Below are 26,205 nucleotides of genomic sequence, written 5' to 3'. Positions count from 1 at the left end.
GGAGAGAAAAAGGGGAAAAGAAAAAGAGAGAGGAGATGAGAAAACAGTGTTGGGGTAAGATGAACTGGACCACTGTCCACCCGTCCCCCTAGAAAATAAGTACATAAGCATCTGATATAAAATTAAGGGCATATAGTTCAAGGTCCTGGAGATCATAATCTCCGTCTAGTAGAACGAGGTTATCGCCACCCAACCGGTGACGGCAAGCTCGCTAGAAAGTGGCATGCGGTTCCGCCCCGGCTCCTTCAGTATAAAATATTGTTCCTGTAAGGAGGGAATCCTATCTAAACTAATAGGCTAATATTCTTTATTAGCTGAAATCTCACTAAGCTCGACCAATCAAAACTGAGGAATCATTTGCAAAAAATTTATAACGCCTGCATTTTAAACTAGCAGATATTGATAGAGGAATTTTAAACTAATCTCTCAATAAGTGGAGGAGACTATGTTCCTCCAAACATAAGGAAGTCTCATTAATGTCATGATGACATATTGAACTGGCTCAAACGTAGCCAACCGTATGAGTTCCAAGTCCCTCAGGGGGGTCCGTGCAGTGATAGTATTTGTCACTGCAGGAGCAGAAAGGGAAAAAAGCTGATCATCAGGATGTTCTGTTCCGTCAACCGTCTGGTCCTGTTGCTGGGTGTCGTTTTCTTGAGGAGTATCGTGGGCGATGTTGTTCCCATATAGGTGAGACTGGGCGATCCAATTCTGATCGAGATTTTGGGGATGATGGTTCTCTGGAGATTATGCCTAGGCCCATAAGGATATCTTCTCCATCCGGAAAGTTGGTAAAGGAATGTGTCTTTCCCTAAAAAGTAAATGACAGACGAAAAGGGAATGACCATCGATACTTGATTTGGCGGTTAGTAAGCTGCGCCAATAACGGCTTCAGGGCCCGTCTTTTTTGGATAGTCATTTGTGAAATGTCCGCGAAAATCTGTATTGGGTGACCCATGAGGTTGATTTCATTCTTACCGCGGGCTGCGGTCATTATTTGCTCCTTTATTCTGTAAAAGTGTGGATTGACTATCACATCCCTCGGGGGGCCATCTTGTCTTGGGGCTGTTAGTGCTCTATGCACTCTGTCGATTTCCATATGCTGTGGCGTGATGTCTGGAATCAAATCTTGCATTAATGTATGCACTACTTCTTCCAAATCTGTTACTGTTTCTGGTAGTCCACGTATGCGGAAGTTGTAGCGCCTGGATCTGTTTTCTTGATCTTCGATTTTGGCGTTGGCTTCATCTAACTGCTCCTGCAGTGAGGATATCATGCTTGAGTTCTGGTTAACTCTCCGAACTGTGCCATCCATTTTAGATTCAATATGATCCAGCCTTTCTCCTATATGATTAAAATCATGCTTCATTTCGGCAGTGATTGATTGACAGGCTTTGGTCAGTTCTTGTTGCAATAGTGCTGAAAAGCGAGCAAGGAGGACAGAATCTCCTGAGTATGGTGCTGGAGGTGGGGGAGGCTGTTCACTTGCTGTGCTGTTTTGGCTTAGGGCAAGTTCAGCTATTTCAGCCATATTCCTCCCCATGGAGGACGCTGGGGAGATTGCACTGTCTATTCCCTCTCCCTGATAGGTATGGGAGGGGGAAAGAGAGAAGTGTGGGGACTCACCCTTCTGTGGTCTTATCGTGTCTTCCTGTGATTGGGAGGAGAAGGGGTCCCGTGCACCATCCATGTCTGCAGCCACAGTAGTTTGAAAGGAGGTTCTTGCAGGGGGGGATTGAGTGTTCTGGGCCCCGCTCACCTGCTTTACTGAGTGTGTATCTGTCCTCCTGCCGGTCGCCATCTTGGATGGGGGGGTCCGTGCTGCTGTGTTCCCAGAACGGAACGAGTAGCTTGTTTGTGGGGGCTTTTTCTTAGCTGTGCCCCCTCCTCTGCGATTCATCGCTTGATCCGCTGACCGGCAGCGGGTTTTACGGCTTCCCTCCGGCTCGTTTTAGCTATGAAAGGCCGGCGGCGTGCGGAGCAGGTCAGAACATGTCCGCTCCCGTGCCCGCGCGCATGCGCACTTGTCATTTTTTTTTTTAAATTTTGGTTCAGGGTTCCCCTGTGGGGAATTCCCATGCCGTTTTTATCAATGAACTTCTATGTGTATTGTCGGACCGGCAATGCAATAATAGCCACAAGTAGTTTTAAATGACTTTTTTTCCTTTGAAATGTCATTTTGCTGTCATACTGTTCTAAACACGGGAAACATGCGCCCCTTTACAGGCATACTATAGACACCCCCCAGCTGCAAAATTTAAAGGGATATTACACTTTTATTGTTTCACTTTAAGCATTATTAAAATCACTGCTCCTGAAAAAACAGCCGTTTTTAAAACTTTTTTTGCATTGATCCATGTCCCCTGGGGCAGGACCCAGGTCCCCAAACACTTTTTATGACAATACCATGCATATAAGCCTTTAAAATTAGCACTTTTGATTTCTCCCATAGACTTTTAAAGGGTGTTCCGTGGCATTCGAATTTGCCGCGAACACCCCAAATTGTTCGCTGTTTGGCGAACTTGCGAACAGCCGATGTTCGAATCGAACATGAGTTCGACTCGAACTCGAAGCTCATCCCTACTGCAGAACGCCATCTGGGAGAAATAGCCTGTTAGAAGGCTGCGTGATCAGCCTTAAATGTACGTCCCAATCAGGTGTGCGGCTTCTGCATCACCTGACTCGGCCATGCAGAACTGCGCGCGCATCCCCGTAGCGGCGCATGTGCAGTACACGATAGCGACTGCAATAGACGCGGTCGCACGAAGGGGCACAGTCCAAGAGATTCCAGGGCTCAGAGCTCCCCCCAGTGGGCACTCCGAAATGACAGAGTGTAAACGCTGTAGGGCAGGTGTAAAAAGCCTATAAAGAGGTGGTGGTATGACCAGGGGGAGGGAAAGCCATAAGGGTGAGAATAGTAGACCTGGACCTAAAGCCGCATAAAACATCTCCCGGGAGAGAGACGAACTGCGGCTACCCGGCCGCACATGCAATCAACATCACCAGCACATCAGAGAAGTCCAGGGATTGATGCCAGTGGGGTCTCCACCACAGGCCCGAGACAGAAGCCATGGACAGAAATGAATAAGTCATGTAGGCCCTATGAAAAAGTAAAAAATATATAAATAGAGACATAATGAACATTATTTTGTAAGCATAACTCCAAAAACTTTTCATATGTGACAACACTTAAGCAAGGGGTGGCAAAAAGATATGAAAAGAAAATATGCTAGAGAGGCAAAACCACATCAACATACAATAAAGTATATAAGACTAGGCAGTAAAACACAGCAACATGGAAGAGGAAGGGAAAGGGACCCGGAGACACTACAGCAGGAGGCAGAAAGATAAATTGGAGTGTATAACCAATAGTAAAATTATTCTAAGAAAAGGTATTTTGACAAAAAGCCAGTATATTAGAGGAAGGACTTGTAAGATTGTACTTCATTGATGCCTGGCCAGCGTGTGGCGTTAAGGCGCTCTATCCATTTTGCCTCATGCTTGAGTATCTTCCTATCCCAATCCCCTCCCCTTGGACCCTGTGGAATCACTGCCAAAACAATAAAGGTAGCAACAGAGGCTACTAATGTAGAGGCTAAATCTAAGGGAGTCTCTATACTCATTTCATGGGTGGTGCCCTGGACATGCACTGACACCCTAGTAGACCCTGGTGGTCGCTACGTGTTCATTAAGGGCCTGCTAAGGGGCACGAAGATGACGCTAGCCACTCTATACGCCCCTAACAACCGACAAGATGCCTTCTTTCACCGTACACTGAACTTACTCACTGATTTTAAGGAGGGTCAACTAGTTCTAGGGGGGGGGACATTAATGTACCATTAGTCCCCGCAGTTGACACTTCCTCAAACACTTCATCTCTACGTTCAGGTATACACAAACGCATAACCCGGGACTTACATGATGCCCAACTGATAGACGTCTGGAGGCTACATCATTCTGGGGAACGCGATTATACTTTCTTTTCGTCCCCACACAAAGTGTATTCGAGAATAGACTACTACTTTGACCCTCATAGCCAACTGGAAGTGGTCCAAATCGTTGAGATAGGCAACATCACATGGTCAGATCACGCACCTATCACCATCTGTTATTGTTTGTCATCATCCCTGACCAGATCTAAATTTTGGAGGTTAAACAAAAGCCTCTTACAGACACTGGAGGTTTTGACAGATGTCCAGACCGAACTGACACATTACTTTCGAATTAACGACACCGGAGACTGTGCCCCAGGTATTGTCTGGGAGGCCCACAAGACTGTAATAAGAGGAATACTTATTAACCATTTGCACGCATCAAAAAAGAAAAAGAACATTTATTACTTAACCTCCTTCATAAGATACATGACATAGAATCAAAACATAAGAAAACACCAACCTCCTTAATAGAAACAGAACTGACATCCCTTAGGAAACAAATTGTGGATTTACTACAATATAGAGCCAAAGCAGCATTACAAATTTGCCGAAAATTATCCTACGAGTCAGGAAACAAATGTGGGAAACTTCTAGCCATAACAGTCAGAACCCATCGACTTAACACATATATCCCTCAAATCATAAATCCCATGGGACGAAAAAAGACCAAACCTACCTAAATAGCGAAAGAATTGAGGGACTATTATGCCTTCCTATATAATCTCCCAGCTAAACCACAAACCGAAATAACGATAAATGACTATATCGCTGCATCCCAAATCCCCCAACTTCAATAGAAGCTAGGACAGGATTGGAAAATCCCATCACTATAGAGGAACTACAGTGAGCAGTGGGTGGGATGAAACCAGGCAAAGCACCAGGCCCAGATGGGTTGACCCTACAGTGCTACCAAACCCTCCTACCAATACTGGGCCCTCACATGGGGAGGATGTTTAATGGACTAGGCAAGGGAGACTTTCTACCCAGGGATACCTTGAGGGCACACATATCCCTCATACCAAAAGAAGGCAAGGACCCGGCGGCATGTGGCAGCTATAGGCCCATATCCCTCCTGAACGTGGACCTTAAACTATTCACGATTAACCCGGTTTATGCCAGATCTAATTCACTTGGATCAGATGGGGTTCATTCCCGCCTGAGAGGCAAGGGATAACACCACCAAAATCCTCAACCTCATCCATGAGGCTACCAAAACTCAAACCCCATATGTCTTTCTCAGCACAGACGCTGAGAAGGTGTTTGATCGCGTTAATTGGGTTTTCGTGTCATCAGTTCTTAAACAGATTGGCTTAGGTCATAACATGATACAGTGGATTTCCAGCATTTACTCCGCCCCCACAGCACAGATCAAGGCCAATGGAATCCTCTCAGACACATTCACAATATCAAATGGCACTAGACAAGGATGCCTGCTCTCGCCCCTCCTTTTCGCCCTAACCCTGGAACCCTTCCTATGCACTATAAGATCGAATCCCGACATAACAGGTGTGACAGTGGAAGGAACTCAATATAAAATTTCTGCCTAGGCAGATGACCTCATGTTCACACTAACTAACCCCATAGTGTCATTACCGAACCTTCTCAGGGAATTCGATAGGTATGGGACTCTTTCCAATTTAAAAATGAATTTTGATAAGTCGGCGGCAATGGGGATCAATATTACGCCAAATAGATTGAGAACTTTAAAATCACAGTTCAAAGTTAAATGGTCAGACTCCTCCCTCAAATATCTGGGCACCCTGATCCCCAATGATTTACAACGCACCTTTGACCTAAACTTACCACCCCTGTTGACTAAAACCCGACTTCTCCTGGAGGAGTGGAATAAAGGACTGCATTCCTGGTTCGGCAGGTGTCATTTGATTAAGATGTCCATACTTCCGAAATTCCAAAACTTATTCCAAGCATTGCCAGTCAAGATCCCACCCCATTATTTTAAGCAAATACACTCCATCTTTATCAAATTCATTTGGGCAAAATCAAAACCTAGACTACGTAGGAGCTATCTAACATTACCCAAACATTACAGAGGCCTGGCTCTCCCAGACTTAAAAAATGACTACAGGGCAGTGCATTTAGGCAGAATAATAGACTGGAACCGACATGGCAAAAAAAAACTATGAATACAATTGGAACAAACACAGTCCAAGGCCTCATTGACAGGAGCGGTTTGGTGCTTTCACCGACTACCTTCAACATTGAAGTCACACCCGATAATTGGTACAACCCTTAGGGTGGGAGCCTCCACAATATTTGCAAACTCCTTATCCACTAGCAACTCTCCTCTATACCAGATATTGGGTAACCCTGCCTTCCCCCCAGGTATGGAACAAACGGGGTATGGAATACTTAAATCAAATGGCAGGGATCGAGCCTCACATTTCTTAATAGACAATAACTGGCCCTCCATACAATCCCTGACTCTCGAGAGTGGTCAATTCAACTTCCATTTTGGACAGCAATAGGACTGCACCACTTTCTACACTTAATTCCTAACCCGGCACAGTTTAACCGCGATCTGACAACTTTCGAAAATTACTGCAATGATGAGGGAACTCTCCCTCAAGTATTATCTAAAACTTACGTCTTGCTCAATTCTCTTCTTCGGAACAACCAGACCTGACGTTCATACGTAAATGGGAAACTGACCTACAACGCACATTTACTAGAGCCCAAAAACAAACAATTATCAGATTCTCATTAAAAACATCTATCTGCACCAAAATACAGGAACTCAACTACAAGATCCTGACTAGATGGTACTACACTCCTAACAGACTTCACAAGTTTTTTCCGACCACATCAGACAAATGTTGGAGATGTCCGACAGATAAAGGGACACTCCTCCATATCTTCTGGTCCTGCCCTCTGCTTCAGCACTTTTGGACGACAGTCCGAATGATTACGCAAAAATTCACGGATTACACAATAAGTGATGATCCAGCTTTCATCTTGCTGCATGCTACTACAATCCCGACACGAATATACAAAAAGTCGATAGTAAGGCACTTATTGAATGCAGCCAAAGCTTGCATCCCACTTCTGTGGAAGAAAAGTTTACCGCAAACTATAGGGTTGTGGTTGCGCAGAGTGGAGGAGATCAGAAGGTTGGAGGACTTGGTCCTGACAGCACAAAATAGACAAGATCAACATTCCCAAGCATAAATGATTTGGAACATATTCATACTCTTCAATGACGGAATTGCCATGCTTGCCACTTAGAACAAAGTAACACAACAGAAGTCGATGCACCTGGGCTTACCACCCTATGCCCCCTTCCTTCCCTTCTTCCCCGTCCTTCCTCCCCTTCCCCCTCCTAGAATCCGTGTTCCTCTTCCCATCTTCTTTTCCCTTTCCTCTTCTTCCTCTTTCTTCCTTCCTTTTTTCTCGTTTCTTCTTGTATACTTTGTGGAACTTATTGATTTCCAACCGCCTGATCCCGGGATTATTTCTTTGAGTTATTTAAAATCAGAAATTTGAAGGTTCAACCGGGCTTAGGCTCTTAAAAAGTGATGTTATACACCATTCATGCAACTCAGCTATTATTAGTGAATGTTAACTACAGATGCTGAGCTCTTAAATACAAACACCAATGCTACTGTTGTTATTAGGGCATGTATTCGCCTGTGAACATCAAGTACTGTGATGGGAATTGTACTATATTTTCTTTTTTGATTCTTTGTTCTCTTATGCCCCGTACACACGATCGGATTTTCCCAGCGGAAAATGTGCGATCGGAGCGCGTTGTCGGAAACTCCGACCGTGTGTGGGCTCCATCGGACATTTTCCATCGGATTTTCTGACACACAATGTTTGAGAGCAGGCTGTAAAATTTTCCGACAACAAAATCTGATTGCGTCAATTCCGACCGTGTGTGGACAATTCCGACGCACAAAGTGCCACGCATGCTCAGAAGAAATTCCGAGACGGAACAGCTCGGTCTGGTAAAATTAGTATTCGGAATGGATACAGCACTTTTGTCACGCTGCAATGTTTTAAATTGTTTAATACAGCGCACTCTCTTCTTCTTTATAATATGAGAAGAATTAAGTAGTTTTGCTGCTCATATTCACACAGACTTCTCACAAACTTCTTTCTTTATTATTTATCGTGATTACTTCAATATATTTTGATTTGTCACATCTGACCAAATTTCTTTTTTGTTGTTTTATTTCTGTTTTTTATTTCAAGGCTGATTTTTTTTTTAGTTTTGTTTTGTATTTTTTTCAAGGCTGATTTTTTTTTGCTTTGGGTTTGTATTTTTTTCAAGGCTGATGTATTTTTTTAGTTTTTTTGGGTTTTACTACATAATATTTTTGTGTGTGTTTTGTGTGTCAAGTTACCACAACACCATTGATATCTTGTATTATTTAATCTCAAGAAGGTTGCTTGGTGTTGGTGTCCCTTGTTAATTTCACATTGTAGTTTTGAAATGTACCTGAATCCTCACAAACAAACTGTCCTTTTTGAAGTAAACACACATAGGCGAGTATAATTGATCCAAAAATTCCTTTATTAAGGGCTCAGAACCAAACAAAGAGGGAGGCATTGCTGAAGAAACAGCAGAAATTGGTGAAGCCTTTGGCCCCCAGGGCAGACATCAATTATTTTACTGCAAAATTGGTGGCCTGAGGAGGCCATACGGTGCCTTGAAAAAGTATTCATACCCCTTGAAATTTTCCACATTTTGTCATGTTGGAACCAAAAACGTAAATATATTTTATTGGGATTTTATGTGATTGACCAACACAAAGTGTCACACATTTGTGAAGTGGAAGGAAAATGATAAATGGTTTTCATTTTTTTTTTACAAATAAATACGTGAAAAGTGTAGCGTGCATTTGTATTCAGCCTCTCTGAGTCAATACTTTGTAGAACCACCTTTCACTGCAATTACAGCTGCAAGTCTTTTTGGGGATGTCTCTACCAGCTTTGCACATCTAGAGAGTGACATTTTTGCCCATTCCTCTTTTTAAAATAGCCCAAGCTCTGTCAGATTAGATGGAGAGCGTCTATGAACAGCAATTTTCAAGTCTTGCCACCGATTCTCAAATGGAATTAGGTCTAGACTTTGACTGGGCCATTCTAACACATGAATATGCTTTAATCTAAACCATTCCATTGTAGCTCTGGCTGTATGTTTAGGGTCGTTGTCCTGCTGGAAGGTGAATCTCTACCCCAGTCTCAAGTCTTTTGCAGACTCTTAACAGGTTTTCTTCTAAGATTGCCCTATATTTCACTCTATCCATCTTCCCATCAACTCTGACCAGCTTCTCTGTCCCTGCTGATGAAAGCATCCCCACAACATGATGCTGCCACCGCCGTTTCAAGGTGGGGATGGTGTGTTCAGGGTGGTGTGCAGTGTTAGTTTTCCGCCACACATAACGTTTTGCTTTTAGGCCAAAAAGTTCAATTTTGGTCTCATCTGACCGGAGCACCTTCTTTCACGTTTGTGTCCCCCACATGGCTTCTTGCAAACCGCAAACTGAACTTCTTATGACTTTCTTTCAACAATGGCTTTCATCTTGCCACTCTTCCATAAAGACCAGATTTGTGGAGTGCACGACTAATAGTTGTCCTGTGGACAAATTCTCCCACCTGAGCTGTGGATCTCTGCATCTCCTCCAGAGTTACCATGGACCTCTTGGCTGCTTCTCTGATAAATGCTCTCCTTGCCCGGCCTATCAGTTTAGGTGGACGGCCATGTCTTGGTAGGTTTGCAGTTGTGCCGTACTCTTTCCATTTCTGGATGCTGGATTTAACAATGCTCTGTGAGATGTTCAAAGCTTGGGATACATTTTTATAACCTACCCCTGCTTTAAACTTCTCCACAACTTTATCCTTGACCTGTCTGGTGTGTTCCTTGGCCTTCATGATGCGGTTTGTTCACTAATGTTCTCTAACAAACCTCTGAGGGCATCACAGAACAGCTGTATTTGTACTGAGATTACATTTCACACATGTGGACTCTATTTACTAATTAGGTGAAGGCAATTGGTTCCAATAGATTTTAGTTAGAGATATCAGAGTATCAGGGGATGAATACAAGTGCACGCCACACTTTTCAGATATTTATTTGTAAAAAAAATTGAAAACCATTTATCATTTTCCTTCCACTTCACAATTATGTGCCACTTTGTGTTGGTTTATCACATGAAATCCCAATAAAATACATTTAAATTTTTGGTTGTAACATGACAAAATGTGGGAAATTTCAAGGGGTATGAATACTTTTTCAAGGCACTGTATATAAGGGAGTGCAGTGTGGTCCAGAAGTCCCAGAGATCATGAAAGCAACAGATGACATCTGTGTCCCCAGGTTGTGGTACTACAAGAGACTGCATCTTTTGTCAGACCAGACTGAACCCAGGGCCATCACTCTCTGGTCTTCCTTCCACACTTCCTTCCACGCTGTGGCTGTGGTGGTGTAGTTGTGGCAGGAGGAGGATGGTCCAACTCAATCACGTCGGTATTGGGTGTGATTTCGCCACTCACCCCCTTAGTTAGGACTTTATAAAGAAGTTTCTCACACATGAGGCGTTGACCCTCCTGCATGCCCTTCAGTTTGGTGGCAGCCATGCAGGCAAAGGCCTCTTCAGGAGTGGGTAAGGCTCTGAGGGATGCAGAAGCCTCCTGAATGAGCCTGAGCGCTGAATCCTGCACGTGACTCCCCTTTCTGGGTCTTTTGTTTGGAAGGCAGAGGGGAAGAACCTGCGATTCTGTCAGGCTCCTACTGGGCCCAGACTTCTTCTGGCTGCCACTTAGCCCCGCCTCCTCCTGGCTGCCACTAACCCCTGCCTCCTCCTGGCTGCCACATTCCACAGCCTCCTCCTGTGTGCCACATTCCAGAGCCTCATCCTGGCTGAGGTCTTCCTGTGTATGAAAAAGGGACATCTTTAGTTTTTTTATTCATCAATCACACACAATTTTCATCTCATGACTGTTGCAAATTGAATGTTAACAAATATAACAGACTATCATTCTGAGCCCAACATTTTTCATTCTTGTCCCAATTATTTTTGCCCACTACTGTCTATTGATATGTAAAAAACTGTATTAAATCAGCAATTAGTGATCAATAATAACATCTAGTAAACATCATTTATTTAGTGACCAGAAATCTGTAGAAGAATGCTATACCTGACTCCATCTGGGCTCCTCCACTTCTTCCTGGCTGGAAGTCCCAGGTTGGACATTGGAAGCCTCAGCTGGGGTGAAAGATAGGGTGGAAGGAAGAGTGGAAGGAATGGTTGAGAGGGATTCCCTGACTCCAGTCTGGTCTGACAGAAATTGCAGTCTCTCATAGTACCACAGCCTGGAGACATAAACGTCATCTGCTGCAGCTCCTGATCTCTGGGAATCCGTGACCTTCTTGCGCTCCCTAAGATAAGTGCTCCTCAGGCCACCAATTTTGGCTTTTAAATAGGGGATGTTTGCCGTGGGGACCACCGGCTTCACCAACTCCAGCAGTTTCTCCAGCGCTGCCTGCCTCTTTTGTTTATTATTGTAATGTGGATGTTTCACCTGCCACAAACAGGGCAGCTCCCTGTACTTGTCTATGAACAGGGGGAGGAAGTTGTGGTCATTGAAGCCATCCATTTTATCTGCAAGACACAACACAAGACAAACCCTAACCTGGCAAAACTCTCCTAATCTTGTTACAATATAGGCCTCAATCTAGAAGCAGTATAAGCCCAAGTTTTGCTCTTACCTTTGTTATCACGATCGGTGCTTCCGATACTCCTTCCTCTGCTCACAGATCGTACGTACTACGCACGCGTGTTATGCTTTATAGACACTGCGTGTAACTCCGCCCGCCCCTGACGTTCTTTCTAGTCTATTCCCCGCCCCTTCTCGTTCGACGCAGTGGGGGAAGAGCACATGGCAGAGACACAGCAGGTGCATGCTAATTACAGCAACGAGGAGGAGGAGGAAAGCCGGAGCCTGAAACGTCACGATCCAGAAGGAGACGATTTAAGGCATCAAATATGTCCTTTGGGTAGATGTTGGAGATGGTGAACATCCTGAAGAGGGCCGACTATGAGGTATGGACCTTACCCCAACCCCAATGTCAGAAAGGCCAAGATCATGGCGAAAGTGGTCAAGAGTCTGCACCGGAATTTTTGGGTACGACGATCGAAAGATCAGCTCAGGAAGCTGTGGTCGGACCTGAAATTAAGAGAGCATGAGCAGTACCGAAAGATCCGGAGAGTGCTGCAAAAAAGTAAGTAGTTGTCCTGTGTTCCTATTCTTTATGTTTATTACGTTCGTGCTGCTCCATGTGCTTTTCTTAACTGTTATCCAGTTTCAAAAGGCAACTTTCATGTTCATGGGCACATTATTCGTTCGTATAAAACATTGTTTTTTGACCTATAAAACACCATTGTTTTGGCCATATGCATTTGCCCACATTTTTTAGGGCCTACTTGTCTGAAACTAATTTGGTTGTGTAGATGGGTTTGTTACTAGAATGAAATGCTAACTAGATTCTGTGTAAGGAGAGGACACTCAGCAGCTGTTTACACATCTGGACGCTGGAGCACTAGTGTGGGACACAAGAACACCCTTTTTATTAGGGGTCCCACACAGATGCTCCAGTGTATACTATAGGGGTGTCTCCATCTGTGAAGCTTGTACAAAACAGGTAAGTATTGAAGCTTGACAAACGACAAGAAAAATGCAACATCTTTGAACTCTGCCAAAACAGACAATTGTACCCCACTTCCAAGCAATATTTCATATTTATAGTTCTGCCATCAAATATCTGTGTGCTAAGTATACCTATTTTTTTTTTTACATAGGGGGAAAAGACTCGGAGGACACCCCTCATCCGAGGACACCAGAGACCCCCCACCTCTGGAAGAAGGGGAAATCCACCCAAGACAAGCAGAGCAGGAGGAGAAAGACGTGGTGGAAATTAGCACCACAACAGGTGAGTGTCTGCGACCACAGGCTCAGGTAAGAGATGGATGCCGGCATATTTATAATACATGGTGTGTTTTTTGGTTTCTATCTTTTTAGGTGATCATGATGTTGTGGATCCAGATCCTTTCACCTCGGAAAGTGCACAGATCCTGATCGGGGAGATCATGGGGTGTAATAGGGACTTGGAAAACATCAATGAAAAACATCAATGATGTTCTTCAAAAAATGAAGAACATCATTGATGTTTTAGGGAGAGTTTAAAACTCCTCCAAATTCCTTTGGTTTTTTTGTGTGCTAAAATTTGACATTTTTTGACAAATTTGAGAAAAGCCAAATTTTGAAGATGCACACAGTGTGTCAACATGTGCTATCTGCCATCACGGGAGATCATTGTAGGCATTTTGGGGGTGCAACCCCTTCCTCAATAATAAAGTAGCTGTGAGGAAGGGGTTGCACCCCCAAAACACGTCCCTTGATCCCCCGTGATGGCAGGTAGCACATGTTGACATTCGTAAATTTGTGTGCATCTTCAAAATTTGGCTTTTCCTGGGGTGACTTCACCCCATCTGAACGCAATATCAAACACAGTTTGTAAATACTCATGTCTGATATTGCCTTCAAGTTCTACCAAAAGTGAACTTTGTAAGTTCAAGATTTGTGTCTTTCTTGTTGTTTTTAAACATGCCTGTTTTATCTTAAATGGACATTTCTACTTTTTCTAATGTGACACCAAAAATTGTTATACAACAAACATGTTGGGTTTTTTTTAAAAACCTTTTCTAAATGCACATGTGATTGTGCTGGAATTAAAAAGATTGTTAATCAAGAATGTGTGGATTATTGTCTCAACGCTTCAACACTTTTGTGGTGCTCTAATTGGTGTTTTCTGTGACAATGAGTGTTATTTCCTAAGGGCAAATCCACTTTGCACTACAAGTGCAGTTTCAGTGCAGTTTCAGGTGCACTTGTAGTGCAAAGTGTCTTTGCCTTTAGTAACTAACACCCAACAGTGCTTTGTAAGGTTACACAATCACGCCATTTTCAGGACTCACCACATTTCTGTCAGGGTCAGCTAAAACAAACACAAGCAGTAAATGTCACCAAAGATTTGAGTAGTTATTTGTTTTTTTAATTAGAAAAAGGTTTCATACATTGTCTGGCATATTGATAGCCCCCCTACCCACAAAGTATTCAAGGTATCTTAGCCGGACATCACGGGCACTCAGGGGGGGGCAAGCCAGTACGGCCACTTTCAAGCGCCGTCAGGGTTGTTTCATTTTGAATTCCAGCCTCAGGCCCAACTGAGCCAGCATAGTTGGCAGAAAGTTGCCGTAAAAAGTTGTGTAGAACACAGCACGCCAGGATTATATGATTCAGTTTATACTCCGCCATATGTATGGGTGTAAGAAATAGGCGGAACCGGCTGGCCATGATTCCAAACATGTTCTCCACCACTCTTCTGGCTCTGGCCAGCCGATAATTAAAAACCCTCTGGTCCGAGGTGAGGGTCCTCATCGGGAATGGCCGCATAAGATGGTCCCCCAGCACAAACGCTTCATCCGCAACGAAGACGAATGGGAGTCCTTCCACATTGTCTTCTGGAGGTGGCAAGTCCAAGCTGCCATTCTGGAGATGCCTGTAGAACTCCGTCTGGGCGATGACTCCACCATCGGACTTCCGGCCATTCTTCCCCACGTCCACATACAGGAACTCATAAGTAGCCGACACCACCACCAACATCACAATACTATTGAACCCCTTATAATTATAATAGTACGACCCCAAGTTGGGTGGTGGGACGATGTGGACGTGTTTCCCATCAATTGCCCCTCCGCAGTTAGGAAAGTCCCACCGCTGGGCAAAGTGGGAGGCCACAGTCTGCCATTCCTGTGGCATGGAAGGAAACTGTGGATCAAAACAAAAAAAATATTTAGTCATTTTGCACATAAACAGGGAAAGCAGATTAGACACAAACATTCTTGGCCAACATCAGTATAACATTTATTTGAGGGAGTTTTTAAAGACCAAAGTATAAGGTACACCTATCAGATCCCCCCCTCTCATGGGCCATTTCTAACATTATAGGGGGGAACTCTTGGACAGGTAACCCTCTCCACTTCATTGAGAGATGAATGCCTAAATAATGGGTATTACTTTGAACAGCTCCTCCTTAGTTACACTATTGGCAGCCCACTGGACAGGTAAGAAGTGTCATAATACAAAGATATAAATACACATTGTACACATTTGAGCACATTTGGACATTTTGCTATTACCTATCAAGTTAATAATAGTATACAAAAACTTTAAACAGTACCATTTGAAATTATACAGGCAGGCCCTTGCACTACATGCTTTGGGGAATTCATCCATAAATCTGACCACAAAAGAGGTGGGTATAGTGTGTATGGGTTTGGCAAAGTCAGCAGATAGATGATTGAGGATAGATAGAGAATTGGTATCAGCTGACTTAGCAGTTGGGGGGAGGGTTAAAAATGATTTGTGGACCCCCCAAAAAAGCCTCTGGCACTCTGCCTGAATTTAAAGCACAAATCACATTTTAAAACATTTTAGGGGGTGTTTGGGGTAAAGCACTACTAAAATACATTGTTAAGTGACTACATGAGGTGAATATAGGACCAGGAGAGCATGCTGGGGAGGTAAGTGAGGGACAACAAAAATAATTACCTAAAAATCCAGCATGCATGAGGACAAAGGGGACATTCACAGCATATTACAATCATGGTAATTAGGGAATGAGGAAAGAAATACAATATATTAGCAAACATTAAATACAATAAAATGTGATATTAAAGGATAAAAATCTTACCTTAATATAATCCTTCTGCAGGACCTGTATGATGGCTGAACAGGTCTCCGGGATAATGATCCCCAGAGCCTGGTGGGAGATGCCTGTCGAGAACTTCAAGTCCTGCAGGCTTCTCCCTGTCGCCAAGTACCGCAGGGTGGCGACTAGCCTCTGCACCGGAGTGTTGGCTTGCCACATGTAGGTATCCTGCCTGCTAATATAAGGGGTCAGCAAAGCCAACAAACAGTGAAATACGGGGTCCGTCATCTGGAGAAAGTTCCTGAAATCATCAGGATTATTCTCACGGATCTCACGGAGCAAAGGCATATGACAGAACTGTTCACGCTGAAGCAACCAATTCTTGGTCCATGAACTCCTCCCCACCCTGTTCATGGACTGGACTTGTGTCAAGGTAAGGACCCCAACACCAAGCCCCCACACAGCACTAACTCTACAAGGAGTACGTATACACAACATGGCTAGAAAACGGTCGGCTGCTCAGAACGAAGTAACAGAACGCACCGAAGAACAGCAAGGCCTGTGAAGAGCGACCTGAAAAACAGTAACGAGCGGACAAGATCACACTGAATAGTACAATACGAACTGACAGCACGCACTGAAGACCAGATACAAACCCACAAGCACAAACTGAACAGCAGAAAATGATCTGAAAACCACGAGTCTGAAAAAGCGCGAATCGTCTCTCACCAAACTTTTACTAACACGAGATTAGCAAAAGGAGCCCAAAGGGTGCCGCGCTTGGTTCTGAACTGGCCTTTTCTAATCTCATTGTACATGGTGTACGTGACCGCATTCTTGGCGATCGGAAATTCCGACAACTTTGTGTGACCGTGTGTACGCAAAACAAGTTTGAGCCAACATCCGTCGGAAAAAATCCATGGATTTTGTTGTCGGAATGTCCGATCAATGTCCGATCGTGTGTACGGGGCATTACTTTCTCTTGGAAATAATAAAATTTATATTTGAAAAAAAAAAATGATGCGGAAAGTGGAAAACCATATCTGTGAGACTGGAGTACAGATGTAATAAAGTTAACAGTACATGTTGGCATTCATGGTTCCCTCAACGAACTGCAACTCCCCAGTGGCGGCAGCACTCATGCAGCCCCAGACCATGACACTCCCACCACCATGCTTTTGACTGTAGGCAAGACACACTTGTCTTTGTACTCCTCACCTGGTTGCGGCCACACAAGCTTGACACCATCTGAACCGAATAAGTTTATCTTGGTCTCATCAGACCACAGGACATGGTTCCAGTAATCCATGTCCTTAGTCTGCTTGTCTTCAGCAAACTGTTTGTGGGCTTTCTTTTTACATCATCTTTAGAAGAGGCTTGCTTCTGGGATGGCAGTCATGCAGACCAATTTGATGCAGCGTGCGGTGTATGGTCTGAGTAATTACAGGCTGACCCTCCACCCTTCAACCTCTGCAGCAATGCTGGCAGCACTCATACGTCTATTTATATAAACAATATGTAGTTATTTCAATTCAATCAATGCTTGAAATCCATTAAACCCAGAAGCTCTATTGGCATATATCACAATACTCCCTAAACCAGGGAAAGGCCCCCAAAACTGCGCGAACTACAGACCCATCTCCCTGTTAAATTCTGACACTAAGTTGTTAGCCAAAATTTTGGCTCTTAGATTACAGGACCATATAGTGAAGCTTGTTCACCCTGATCAAACGGGCATTATGAAGGGCCGTGAGGCTAGGGATAACACCATCCGGGCCTTACACATCCTTCATTGGATGCAACACAGCCCTGATAAAGCCCCGAGAGTGACATTGTCAATGGATGCCGAAAAGGCTTTTGACAGGGTGAACTGGGCATTTATGATTGAAGTGTTGAGGGGGATGGGTCTGGGTGATTGCATAATGGGTTGTATATTGGCATTATATGTAACACCGAGAGCGAGGGTAAAAGTGAATGGCACATTATCGGACTATTTTCAAATACGCGTAGGAGAGAAGGGTGTCTATTGTCTCCATTGCTGTTTGTTATAACACTGGAGCCCTTTCTTTGTAGAGTGAGGAAAAATACTGAAATCTTGGGGATATGTATTGGACCTGATGAACATAAAGTTTCGCCGTATGCCAATGACTTATTATTTTACCTCTCTTCCCCTCAGACATCATTACCAGCCCTGATGACAGAGGTATATAAATTTGGAATTTTATCCAATTTCAAAATCAATTTTGAGAAGTCGATACTTCTACCCAGCCATGTACCTCCAGCAATAGCGACTATTTTGCAGGGCTCCTATATGTTCATCCGGAATAAAAATTCATTGGTATACTTGGGAATACATATTACATCAGATGCCAAACTTTTGTATGAATTAAACTATGGCTCTTTAGTGACAGGTATAACAGGAGACTTGCAGAAATGGAAGGGCCAGATTTTAACATGGTTTAGAAGGTTGAGTGCTATAAAGATGAGTATACTGCCTAAAATTTACACTCTACAAACAGTGCCAATTATACTCCCACAGAGCTTTTTAAAAACTATACGGAAGGCTTTTATTTAATTTATATGGAATGAGAAACGGCCCAGATTGGTCCATGACATTCTATGCAGAGGTAAATCTGAAGGAGGAATGGGACTACCAGACGTAGCCTTATATTATAGGGCAATGTCTTTGGTGAGGATTTTGAACTAGTGCCATGAATCCTTGAATAAAATATGGGTCTCTTTAGAACAGATAATGGCAGGTAGGAAGTTGGCGGGAATTCCTTGGATCCCGAGTGTAGATAGAGGTCTTTCAAAATGGACATCCCCTTTAACTCAGAGTACCTTGGCGACCTGGGATAAATTAAATCAACTGGGAGATTATGCCCCTCTGATATCACCCCTGACCCCATTGGAGGGGTACCCATGGTTCCCTCTGGGAGAAGAGGTGGGATCTTTGGGAGCATGGGAGAGGGATGGAGACACGACATGTGGCAAATTTGCCCCACATGGAATGCTAGCCCCCCTCCTGGATTTGGCATTAAGGTTGGGAAAGGTGCCTATGCTGGAGTGGAGATACCATCAATTGGGGTGTTTTTTCAATAAGCTGAAACCATTAATGAGGCCATTAAACTCCCTTACTGTATTTGAATCTATGTGTGTACATATATCAAGTGCTAGACATTTGCTTTTGCAAATGTATAGACTGGTCCTTGGGACACAAAATAAAACAGTTCCCTTTTTCATTAGATAATGGGAAGGGGAGTTAAAGCAGGAGCTCTCTAGGGCACAAATTAAAAAGATTATTGACCTAACACACTCTACATCTATAAGTTCACGGATTCAGGAGAGGTCATATAAATGTCTAGCCAGGTGGTATCGGACTCCAGTTAAGCTGGCACAGATGTACTTGATAGACATGTGCACAGCCAAAAAAATTTGTTCATTTTCGTTTTATTAGTTTATTATTTTTTTCGTTTTTCGGGTCATTCGTTATGATCGCGATTCGTAAATTCGTTCATTCCTAAATTCGTAAATGCGTTCATTCGTACCATCATACATTCGTAAATTCGAACATTCGTTCATTCGTACATTCGTACATTTTACATTTGTACATTCGTAAATTCGTACATTCGTAAATTCGTAAAATCGTACATTTGTAAATTAGAAAATTCGGAAATTAAATTCTAAGTTTGAAAATCCAAAAACCCGAAAATTCAAAAATCTGAAATAGTAACTAACTATTAAATTATAGGTATTGTAATTTCCTTTCAAATTTGACTGTCAGTGAACGTAACAAATACGAATTTATCCGAAGTTACGAATTATCCAAAACAAATGCTGCATCTAAACAAATGGAACGGAACAAATTAATAACAAATAATAATAATAATAAAACGTTGTTATTATTATTATTGTTATTTATTATTATTAGTTCATTACGTTCCATTCAGTTTTTTCGGATCATTCATAACTTTGGATAAATTTGTATGTGTTACGTTCACTAACAGCCAAATTTGAAAGGAAATTACAATACCTATAATTTAAAAGTTACTAGTAATTACTAATAGTTAAGTTATTATTAGTTAACTATTATTTCAGATTTCCGAATTTTCGAATTTACAAATTTACGAATTCACTAATTTACTAATGTACGAATGTACATTCGTAAATTGCAAATGTACGAATGTACGAATGCCCGAATTTACGAATATTCGGAAAAAATTAGTTAAACGGGTTTTCGTTAATTCGGATATTCCCGAATTAACGAATTTGTCGAAATTCATTAACCACCTCAATACAGGGCACTTAAACCCCCTTTCTGCCCAGACCAATTTTCAGCTTTCGGTGCTCTCACACTTTGAATGACTATTACTCAGTCATGCAACACTGTACCCAAATGAAATTTGTGTCCTTTTTTTCACACAAATAGAGCTTTCTTTTGGTGGTATTTAATCACTAATGGGTTTTTTATTTTTTGTGCTATAAATAAAAAAAGACCGTAAATTTTGTGAAAAATTGCCTTTTTCTTCGTTTTTGTCATAAAATTTAGCAAATTAGTAATTTTTCTTCATAAATTTTGGCCACAATTTATACTACTATATATCTTTGGTAAAAATAACCCAAATTAGTGTATATTATTTGGTCTTTGTGAAAGTTATAGAGTCTACAAACTATGGTGCCAATCACTGAAAATTGAAAACATCTGATCAGGCCTTCAGTACATCAGGTGAATCTCATTTCTTGAGGTACTAACAAGTCAGAAAAGTACAAATACCCCCCAAATGACCCCTTTTTAGAAAGTAGACATTCCAAGGTATTAAGTAAGTAGCATGGTGTAATTTTTTCCCACAATTCTTTGCAAAAGGAAGATTTTTTTATTTTTTTATTTTTTTTTTCAAAATTTTCATATTAACTGGTTATTTCTCTCACAGAGCATATGCATACAACAAATTACACCCCAAAATACATTCTGCTACTCTTACCGAGTATGGGGATACCACATGTGTGGGACTTTTACACAGCCTGGCCACATACAAAGGCCCAACATTGAAGTCGCACCATCAGGCGATCTACGAGCATAAATTGCACATCTCATTTCTCAACCACCTATTACACTTTTGAAGGCCCTGGAGCACCAGGACAAAGGAATTGCCCACAAAATGACCCCATTTTGGAAAGCAAACACCCCAATGTATAATCTATGAGGCATAATGAGTCTTTTGAACGGTTATTTTTTTACCAGATGTTTTTGGAAAATGTGGAAAAAAAATGAAAACGCATTTTTTTTTTACACAAAGTTGTCCATTTATAAGATATTTCCAACACATAGCAAATACATAGCAAAAATGACACCCCAAAATACATTCTGCTACTCCTCCTGAGTATGGCGATACCACATGTGTGGGACTTTTATACAGCCTGGCCACATACAAAGGCCCAACATTGAAGTAGCACCATCAGGCGATCTACGAGCATAAATTGCACATCTCATTTCTCAACCACCTATTACACTTTTGAAGGCCCTGGAGCACCAGGACAAAGGAATTGCCCACAAAATGACCCCATTTTGGAAAGCAAACACCCCAATGTATAATCTATGAGGCATAATGAGTCTTTTAAATGGTTATTTTTTTACCAGATGTTTTTGGAAAATGTGGGAAAAAAAATGAAAATGCATTTTTTTTACACAAAGTTGTCCATTTATAAGATATTTCCAACACATAGCAAATACATAGCAAAAATGACACCCCAAAATACATTCTGCTACTCCTCCTGAGTATGGGGATACCACATGTGTGGGACTTTTACACAGCCTGGCCACATACAGAGGCCCAACATTGAAGTCGCACCATCAGGCGATCTACGAGCATAAATTGCACATCTCATTTCTCAACCACCTATTACACTTTTGAAGGCCCTGGAGCACCAGAACAAAGGAATTGCCCACAAAATGACCCCATTTTGGAAAGCAAACACCCCAATGTATAATCTATGAGGCATAATGAGTCTTTTGAACGGTTATTTTTTTACCAGATGTTTTTGGAAAATGTGGAAAAAAAATGAAAAACGCATTTTTTTTTACACAAAGTTGTCCATTTATAAGATATTTCCTACACATAGCAAATACATAGCAAAAATGACACCCCAAAATACATTCTGCTACTCCTCCTGAGTATGGCGATACCACATGTGCGGGACTTTTACACAGCCTGGCCACATACAAAGGCCCAACATTGAAGTAGCACCATCAGGCGATCTACGAGCATACATTACATAGATAATTTCCTGGCAACCTATCATTTTTGAAGGCCCTTCATATTTCTAACACATAGCATGTACATACCAAGAATTACAATCCAAAATAAATTATATTGCGGAAAGGATAAAAAAAAAATATTACCTGTGCTTTTAGTAGTGTCCACAGAAGAGAGCACTGGTCCAGGCAGCAGTCAGGGATGTGCTTAGCGACAGCAATAACTATCCAGGCAGCAGGCAGGAATATTGTCTATAGTCGGCACAGCACAGTCCATAGGAATTGTCCAGGCAGAGACAGCCAGCACAGCCATAATATTGGTCCTGGTACATTGTTACCTGCAGACACACATTATTGTACCGCTCTCCAGCCCTTCATAAACATACTGCCTCTTGCTACAGCAAATTATTTGCATAGTCCAGGTAGCAGGCAGATGTGTGGTCCGTTCATGCGGCAGGCAAAGACATGATGGCAGTAAGTCAGCAGAAGGCTGAGGGCCGCAATCGGGTAAGACCTGTGCACAGGGGCACAGGGGTAGAGGCTTCGACCCACCCAAATCTCTATGAAGCCTCCGGACTCCAGACCCTAATCCGGAAATTACAAAACCGGGAGAAAACAAAAAAAATTGTTATCTCCATCCGGAAAAACTATTCTGGAGCCCCTCACATATGTGAGACCCCTGTGTACTATAGTAGCAGGGCAACAGATCAGTCCAAGCGGTAGGCAAAAGCATAGTCCATAAAACAAGCCAGGGTCAGTTAACGTGCAAGCAGTCCAAGCGGTAGGCAGAAGAGTAGTCACAAAACAGGCCAGGGTCAGTTCACGAGCAAGCAGTCCAAACGGTGGGCAGAGGCATAGTCAAAACAGGCCAGGGTCAGTTCATGTGGAAGCAGTCCAAATGGTAGGCAGAGGCATAGTCAAAAAGCAGGCCAGGGTCAGTTCACATTGAAGGCAGTGGCATGGTTATTTGGGGAAGCATGGAAAATGATCAGCGAAAATGGGGAAAATATGGGCTAATAACTTGGGGATGTATGATACAGTTCGAAGCATTCACCAATGCAAAGGCCAGGTTGGGAGGGACACTGGGGACAATGGTAGCTGGTATCTTTTCGAAAACCTCTTCTGCTGCACACACGACATTTTTTTTGCCGTCTTCGGCCTGCTTCCGATGGTGGAATGTTGTACAGGAAGTGGCGTTCATGAAGTCGGCTAACCGCATCAGAACGGGGTAATTCTGGGAGGGGTCTTTGTGGATAGATGAGGGACGTGACTACTTCTTCTATGAATTTTAGGAAGGAGGTGGGGCTTTCTGTGGATTTTGTGTAGATTATGTAGGAATTGTAAATGGCCAAATGGATTAGATATATTGCTACCTTCTTATACCAGAATCGGGACCTCCTTATTGACAAATAGGGCTGAATCATTTGGTCATTGAAATCCACCCCCCCATGTAGAGATTATAGTCTTGGACACATGTCGGTTTTTCAATGGGACCTCGTCTTCGCTGAACTACAACTGCAGTGTCATCATGAATGGTGGACATCATGTGCACGTTCCTGTTATCCTTCCACCTCAAGGCCAGCACTTCATTACATCTCAGTGTTGCTCTTTCCCCCTTTTTCAGCCTTTTGTTCACAATGGATTGTGGGAAGCCCTTCCTATTTTTCCTTGAAGTTCCGCAGGCCAGGGTTTTTTCAATATATAGGTGTCTGAAAAGGGGCAGGCTGGTATAAAAGTTGTCCAGGTATATATGATAGCCTTTTTTTAGAAGTGGGTAAGCCAGGTCCCATACAATTTTTCCAGTTGTGCCCATGTAGGCCGGGCACTCAGGGGGCTGGAGCTGGGAATCTCTTCCCTCATATATGCGGAATGCATATAGATATCCAGTGGCTCTCTCACACAGCTTGTAAAATTTGACTCCATATTTGGCCTTTTTGCTAGGAATATACTGTTTTATTCCTAGCCGGCCTGAAAATGGTACCAGGGACTCATCCACACATATATTCTTCTCGGGGACATAAAGTTCTGCAAATCGTTGGGAAAATGAATTTATTAGTGGGCGAATCTTATATAGCTTATCGGAATTTGGATGATTGCGGGGAGGGCACTGGGTGTTGTCGTTAAAATGAAAGAATCTCATAATCATCTCATATCGGGACCTGGACATAGCGGCAGAATACATGGGCATATGGTGGATGGGGTGGGTGGACCAATAGGTATGTGCTTCATTTTTTTTGTAAGCCCCATATTTAGGGTGAGGCCCAAAAACAATTTGAACTCCTCCAAATTCAAATCTCTCCACTCACGGACGGGCATAAGATGATTGGGGGTTGCTGGCAATATACTGCTGGGCATACAAATTTGTCTGGTCCACAATGAAATGCAGCAAAGTGTCGGGCAAAAACAGGTGAAAAAAATTGATCTCTGTAAAATTTTGGGTGTTGGCCTGCACACCTGGCTGTGCTGTGAAAGGGGGAATATTTGGTGATCCAGAGTTGGAAGGCAGCCATGTTGGGTTGGCAAGACCATCTGGCATATAGGTAGCGGCCCTGGCTCTTGGGGGACGTGACACTCCAGTAGTTGGGGGAGTTGAATTTCCTGTGCTGGAACTCAGGTGTGATGTGGCAGCACTGGTACTGGGCATTTGTGCGAGGGGCCTATCTCTGGTGGCAGCACTGGTACTGGGCATTTGTGCGCGGGGCCCATCTCTGGTGGCAGCACTGGTACTGGGCCTTTGTTCCTGGGGCATATTGCTGGTGGCAGCACTGGTACTGGGCCTTTCTTCCTGGGGCCTATTTCTGGCGGCAGAGCTGGTACTGGGAATATAAAGGGTTCCAGAGTGTCGTGCCCTTTTAGGAGGGACCCATTCTTCATCCGAATCATTGCTACTCTCGATCGGCTCAAATGCCGAATTTGATTCGGAATCAGAATGGGACTCTGATGAGAGCTCCCCGGTGCTCTCATCAGTCATAGAGAGGATCTGGAACGCCTCCTCACTTGTATATCCTCTTTTGGACATGGCTGTGTGGCGGGTAGCTGTGCGACGGGTGACAGATGGGTGGCAGGTGACGGTCACTGATGGGCTGTGCGATGGGTGGCAGGTGACGTTCACTGAGAGGTGATGGTGTGATGGGCGATGGTCACAGATAGTTGAGAGGCGACGGTCACTGATGGGTGACAGGTGCACCGCTGATGGTCACTGATGGGTGACAGGGTACAGTCACTGATGGGTGATGGGTGAGAGGGCACGGTCACTGATGGGTGACAGGCCACGGACGGTGACAGGTGATAGTCACAGATTGAGGACAGGCGACGTCACTGATGGGTGACGGGTGCACCGCTGATGGTCACTGGTGGGTGACGGGTGACAGGGCACGGTCACTGATGGGTGACGGGTGACAGGGCAGGAGGGCAGGTCACTGATGGGTGACGGGTGACAGGGCAGGTCACTGATGGGTGACGGGTGACAGGGCAGGTCACTGATGGCTGACGGGTGACAGGGCACGGTCACTGATGGGTGACAGGGCACCGCTGATGGTCACTAATGGCAGTCTCTATGTGACAGGTGCACTTTTTATGGGGTGACTGTTGGGTGACAGATGACAATTGGGGGGGCGATGGGACAGAAGTGGTGTTGGTGCAGACACTACAAATACAAAGATCTGTAACTCACTGCTCCTGGCTCTTCTCTCCTCACACTGGAAACGGTGTGTGAGGAGAGAAGGGCTAGTAACAGCTAGTGACAGCTCTTTGTTTACACTTAGTGATCGGCTGTGAATGGATCACAGCCGATCACATGGTACACAGTACTGGCCAATGGCTGTAAATTATCGTCGGTGAGGAGCAGTGTTCCCGGGGAACACGCCGCCACCGACATGCACGCGCAGCGCGCTCACGATCGCGCGCATGCGCCGTGCAATGCGGGATGTACCATTAGTGATCGGCCGTGACTTCATCACGGCCGATCACGTGGTAAACAGCCATGCGCAGTGGCTGTTCACCCCTGTCGGTGACGAGCGGTGTCTCAGTGACACGCCGCCACCGACAGTACAGGGCTGCGCGCTCACAATCGCGCGCATGCCCTGTTTAAACGGCGGACGTCATATGACGTCCGCTCAGAACAATAGGCTTACCGTCCGGCCGTCATATGATGGTGGGCGGTAGGCTAGTGGTTAAAAAACGAATTCAGAACGAAACGAATTGCACATGCCTAGTACTCGACCGCAGATGCTAGATGCTGGAGGGGGTGTGGGCAAAAGGGTACTTATCTCCATCTATGGTGG

This window comes from Aquarana catesbeiana, linkage group LG09 (assembly GCF_042186555.1).
Source record: "Aquarana catesbeiana isolate 2022-GZ linkage group LG09, ASM4218655v1, whole genome shotgun sequence".
Lineage (NCBI taxonomy): Eukaryota > Metazoa > Chordata > Amphibia > Anura > Ranidae > Aquarana > Aquarana catesbeiana.
The sequence above is the reverse complement of the archived record's forward strand: the minus strand, read 5'-3'. Positions refer to the sequence as shown.